This window comes from Gymnodraco acuticeps, unplaced genomic scaffold (assembly GCF_902827175.1).
Source record: "Gymnodraco acuticeps unplaced genomic scaffold, fGymAcu1.1, whole genome shotgun sequence".
Taxonomy (NCBI): Eukaryota; Metazoa; Chordata; class Actinopteri; order Perciformes; family Bathydraconidae; genus Gymnodraco; species Gymnodraco acuticeps.
This window is the reverse complement of record NW_022990501.1, coordinates 2,434,010-2,440,009: the sequence shown is the minus strand read 5'-3', so window position 1 is coordinate 2,440,009 and position 6,000 is coordinate 2,434,010. Positions and strand designations below refer to the sequence as shown.

The 6,000-nt window shown below is 39.4% G+C and overlaps 1 pseudogene; it reads left to right on the top strand.

The window, feature by feature from the left end:
* LOC117552955 overlaps window positions 1-6,000 on the top strand; it is a 162,361-nt pseudogene that overhangs the window by 149,822 nt on the left and 6,539 nt on the right.

Here is a 6,000-nt window from a genome sequence, read left to right as displayed (position 1 = left end):
AGGTTTTGATTGACAGCTCTGTGGTCCTCCTTGTTACAGACCTGGCCTTCTCAGCATGGGGGAACCTCTCAACCAGCTGTGGCTGCCTGACAATTGGCCAAATGCATGTGCCAATCACAAGGACTGTAGCATCAACTGCTGCAATAATGGCAACGGCACCAGTGACAGCAACATGACAACATACAGCCGCCCAGGTCAGTGCCAGACTGAACACATGTCAGAGTTCACCGCAGGAGTCCTCAGACTCAATTCCATTCAAACAAACATTTGTATTTATTTTGCAGAGGAAGGTAAAGCAGAACAGTATCAAAGAAGGGCTTTCAAGATACCATTGCTGAAATAATTCATTATAATGATATTATTTTTGAACATTTGATAACATATAAATTAATATTCCTTTTTTAGTTTGTTGTACATTTTGTCTATTTTTAAGCAAATAAACTACAATATAGGCTAAATCATCATATGTGTTCTAACTACATGAATAATTTAGGGTTGGGGATTCATCCAAAAAATCTAAATGTGTATCTTCTAAGAAGCATTACATTTGTTTTACTTATAAATAACAGAGATATTGCTACCGATGTACAACCATCCTATTAGTACACACCCAGTTATGTATCTTGTAATGAGTTTAACTGAGACTTGAGAAATACAAAAAGTTGCAAGTATTGCATTAATACATGTATCTTACTGTCTTATTTTTGCTTTTGTTTGCTAAAGGTATATCTCCAGCCAGTATGATTATGTTACATAAAGATATACTGTACTGTGTGTCTTTGAAACTCAAATCCACTTCCATCAAAGCTGCAGCTGTGTGACTTCCTGTGTTCATGTGCTCCTCAGCTGACTGCATAGCTAACTATGGAGGCCATCCTGAAAACAAACAGCTGGGTCCTGAGACGGCAATTTACAGCGACGTGAACCTCTCCAACAAGCTCAACGACATCAAGACGTTCAACAACTCCAGCCTGTGCTACGCCAGCCCGGGAGGAGACCCAGCGGCCACGTACGAGCCCATCCCTTACGCCACCACGCAGCTCATCCAGGCCAGCATCAAGAGTAAAGCAGCTGCCGGGGGGGCTTTAGCTGAACCTATGGACATGCACTGCTGGAAACAGCCCCCCAACCCTCCTCCAATACCAAAGGAGATGATGGCACAGATGCAGTACAACATTATAGAGCAAAACCTGCTTAATAAAGGTAAACGGGGTCACGTTGGATGTATTTGAAGTCATTTTAATGCTAAAAAAAGAGGTTTAAAATGGTTCTTGCTTCTTTAGATCATCTGCAGGAAGTGAAGGAATGATCCATCCTAACTATCCCCTACAACCAGAGCCGTGATCAAAGCACAGGCGGCTCGCACCACAGCTCCGACAGAGGCAGCAACAGCACCGCGGGTAAGGCCAACGGCTACCTGGCACTCTGGTGAATTTTAATGAGGCGAGACATAGGTCTGTTTTTTTACCTTGATGTCTTCTTCTCACATCTCAGGGAGTCAGAATCAAAAGAAAGGAACGCGGGCCCCAAAATCCAGAAACATAATGCAGTGAGCTGGGGAGAAGCCCCGCCTCCTCCATGCTAATGCCTGGGACTGTGACGAGTACAGCCTACCCATGGAGAGGAGGTACGAGTGGGGAAGGACACACTGTAGTTCTGTACCATACACACTTTCTGTCTTGTTTTGTCAGTCCAAAATGTAAAGATGTTCACTTTTGTATGTAATTAAAAGCAGGAAATCTCCATTATTGAGAAGGTATAAAACATATTCTGACATTTACAAATCGATTTCTCAACTAATTTCGAATCGTTTCTTGAATATTGAATTAGCTGCAATGGTACACTTTAAAGAGGCCCTATTGTGCTTTTTGGGGTTTCCCTTTCCTGCAATGTTTTATAGGTTTCAGTGCATGTAAATGGTTTGCAAATGCTAAAATCCACCATAAGAGTGAGTTTCTCTCCACCCCAATCCCAAATCTAGGACTACATTTTCTTAAATAAAGTTGTTCTACTGTAGGTCTTTAAATTAATGATCTACTGTTCACTGCACATACTCACGTTTCTAAAAAAAAAAATGGTATTCCTTTTTTGATTGGCTGAAATAAATGTAAATACATGTTTTCCACCATTACTCTACTCTACTACTCTAGAGCGCCACCATCTCCATGGTGACTATCCAACCCAGTCTCATGGCATTTCGTGTTCACCAACACGATGTTCCCCTTTTTTTCGTGTTGCACAGCACGATTTTAAAAGCAATGTATTTCTACTGGTAATGACGTTTTCGTTTGTGTCGGCTGCCCTTAAAGGCAATGTGAGCGTCCATTCTCATTGGATAACGGAGAATTGTACACCCGGAAGTAAGTATTCCCCTTACTGTCGATTGATTTTACAGTGATATCTGCACTACTCATCGACTAAAAAACACCAGATTAACCTTGTTAATTACACAACATTGATTGGTTTAAATTGTGTGCAATGCTTTTGTATTTTTCCCCTTCGATTCGGAGAAACAAATATTTTTTCGGAGTAAAGGATGGCAGAAGACACTACACTACCCAGAATCCCCAGCTATCGTTTGGACTACACCATGTGCTCTGTTTGACAAACCCCGTGATAGTCCTCAAGCTCTGTGATTGGAGAGTGTGCTCCGAGGTACGCCTCGAACAGCACTTGAAATCACGGCAGACTGTCCAAAACTGGATTTGAACGGGTCCACCGCGTCCCCCCCCCCCACCCCGTCCCCCCCAGAACTACACATGCTGGCTATTCTGTTTCGCAACATGTTCTCTATCTATGGCACGTCTCTACTGGGAGTTGTAGTTTTAAAAGACGTTTTCGTATTTCCCATAATAAGAAGTTGCCAGTATTAAACTGTGTACATCCCTGGAGGTTTAGGGGATAGGAAACACTCAAATTTAAAAATATAATTAATAAATGGGTGAAAATTGTTTGTGCCCATAATGGGCAGCATTAATATACACACATGCCAGCTAAAGTCAGAAGAGCTTTATTTAACAGCTGGTCTTATGTTTGTGACCCCTGTTGTTAATTGATAACATTACATTACATTACCTTAATTGATAAGCCTGAAACATGCACTTGTCAAGGTTCAGAGGCAAATTTTGCAAATATGGCAGTAGCCATCGATCAGCTTAAGATATACTTTATTGATCCCAAGTTGGAACATTTGCGTTACATCAGCATGTGAACAGTTGTAAATGCAGTGGTGTTTATTTGTAAATCATTTAGTATAATCACACAAATTCTGTGTTTTATATTTAACAATTATGTGTTCTTTATTTATTGATTGTTCAATACCTGACAAGGCCGGAGATGAAATATCTACATACATCTTATAAGAGTATAATACATTATGTATAATATCAATTAAAATAAGTGCTTCAACATAGTTAACATTGCTGGAGGTATGCACAAATATTGATAGATGTCTTGTAATGCACTATTGAGGAACCTGCGACCCAAGTTTTTAATTCCATGCATAACTACACCATAGTTGTGTGTGTCAATAAAACCTTAGAAAATCTTGAAGAAAGGGATGTGCAAAATAGTCATTATATACAGTCTTTAATTAACTATTAGTAGAGAATAACGAGTAATGAATATACATTATAGGGATCCTATTCATATCTAATAAAAAAAAATAATGAAATTCAATAACATGCTTTAACCACTAGGTGTCCCTTTATATCAGCTGGGCACCTTTATGGTGTAAATACAGCCTATCTACCAATTGGATCAAATATAAAAGTCAGCCGAATTAGTGTTGATACTGCAAGGAGACGTATTGTGTGAAAATAAATGTAAGATGTTGTTTAATGGCTGATATATTTATGATCCACGTCACGTTTTCAGTTCCTTATGTTTGTCTAGAAGTCTTCTCGTCAGGGCTCTATAAATACAGAACTACGGCAGATATGTAATATTTAATGCAGCCGAACCGTGTATTACAATGCCGTTATGTGATGACTTTCAAAGAGAAAAGCAAGCACACTCGGAATAAAGTATTATTTAATTTTTTTTAAATGTTTTTGGTCTGTTTCCGGTAGGCTTTGTTAATGACGATGTGCTGTGAGATGTGAGACTGGAATTGCACAGGGGAAAATAACGTAGGCTATCTTTAGATGCGGATTTTGTTAAACTAATATGTTTGCGCTGTGGACCAACACTATACATTGACGGGGAAGGGGGTAGCAATAAAGACAACACCATTAAACAGTTACACAACATAACACAGAAATAATATCGATAGCAGCGTCCCTAGCAACCACCTTGGTAACAATGACAACTTCCTGAAGTAATCTTCGTAATAACTAGCAAACTAAAGATCATGTACATCCACTGCACACATAATCTGAAATAACAACTCATATTTCTCGCATCAAATGACATCAAAACGCATTTTAATGGCCAAACTAACTTTAAAATAGGCATTTTCCACCGAGAATAAAACGAAGTTCGGCCATGTTTTTTTTTTCTGCAGGGAGAAATTTGAAGAGCACGTTACATAGACGCCAGCCATATGGAATGAATGGTGAAAAAAAAACGGGGGTTTGTCAAACAGAGCACATGGTGAGTCCAAACGATAGCTGGGATTCTGGGTAGTGTAGTGTCTTCTGCCATCCTTTACTCCGAAAAAAATATTTGTTTTCTCCGAATCGAAGGGGGAAAAATACAAAAGCATTGCACACCAATTTAAACCAATCAATGTTGTGTAATTAAACAAGGATAATCTGGTGTTTTTTAGTCGATGAGTAGTGCAGATATCACTGTAAAATCAATCGACAGTAAGGGGAATACTTACTTCCGGGTGTACAATTCTCCATTATCCAATGAGAATGGACGCTCACATTGCCTTTAAGGGCAGCCGACACAAACGAAAACGTCATTACCAGTAGAAATACATTGCTTTAAAATCGTGCTGTGCAACACGAAAAAAAAGGGGAAAATCGTGTTGGTGAACACGAATCAATAGATTAAAAATCGTGTTGGTGAACACGAAATGCCATGAGACGGGTTGGACTATCATGCTACCTTACCAGCTTCTTAAGATTTTAGTTTGAGATACAGCTGGTTTAGACTGCTGTTATATTTTATTATTACATATTTTTGAATGTCAATCAATCCATGTAGTAATCTAAAGCAATTCAGGGTTTGTATTTCCATTCATAGCTACTTGAACCCTTCATACTTTTGCCAGTATATGACTGTAAATACATGTGTTAAATTGTATTCTACATGGTCTTAAAAAGTCCATTACTTGTTTTAACCTGCCAGAAGTCCCTCAATGCTGAAGTTATCAGACCCTATGCTCTAAACAAATGCAAATCTTCTGTCAAAACACGTCTTATTGTCGCAACCAAAGAACACATTTCACAATTAAGGCTCGTCATTGTCAGACGGTTTACTACGACATCAGGTTTTATATCACAGAAATACTTCATAAAACCCACAATGAACTGAGGCCTTCTAACAGATGCAGCCATTCTGCAATAAAAAAAACAGATGGTGCAGGAAGCTTATTGTTCTTCTTCGTACGTTTTTTTCCCCTATGATGGAAATGTGTGTTGCGATTGCCATTCCAAGGGATTTGCACTGATGTGTAATGGGCTGTGACTAATGTGTGGGGAATGCCAGCACCCCTCATTCCTTTAGCCATTACCTCACGTCAGTTGTCCTTTTCTTATCAGTTTTGATCCAGATGGGAGAATTGAAGGCTGCCCTACTCCACCAGTTAGAGGGGCGGCCTCGTCTCCCCCCGTCGTGTCTTACAGTCACCCCCCCAACACACAGGGAGACCTGAGCAACGGCCTGCACAATGGAGCCCAGCACCTTAGGTAACCAGATTAAACCTTTACTGAGAATACATGCAATGTTATTTATATTTATTTTATGTTATTGTTTTATTTTATTTGACACTTTTTTTACATATGTATTTATAATGTGTAGTCCTTTTTAGCTTTTCTATCCCAGCTCCGG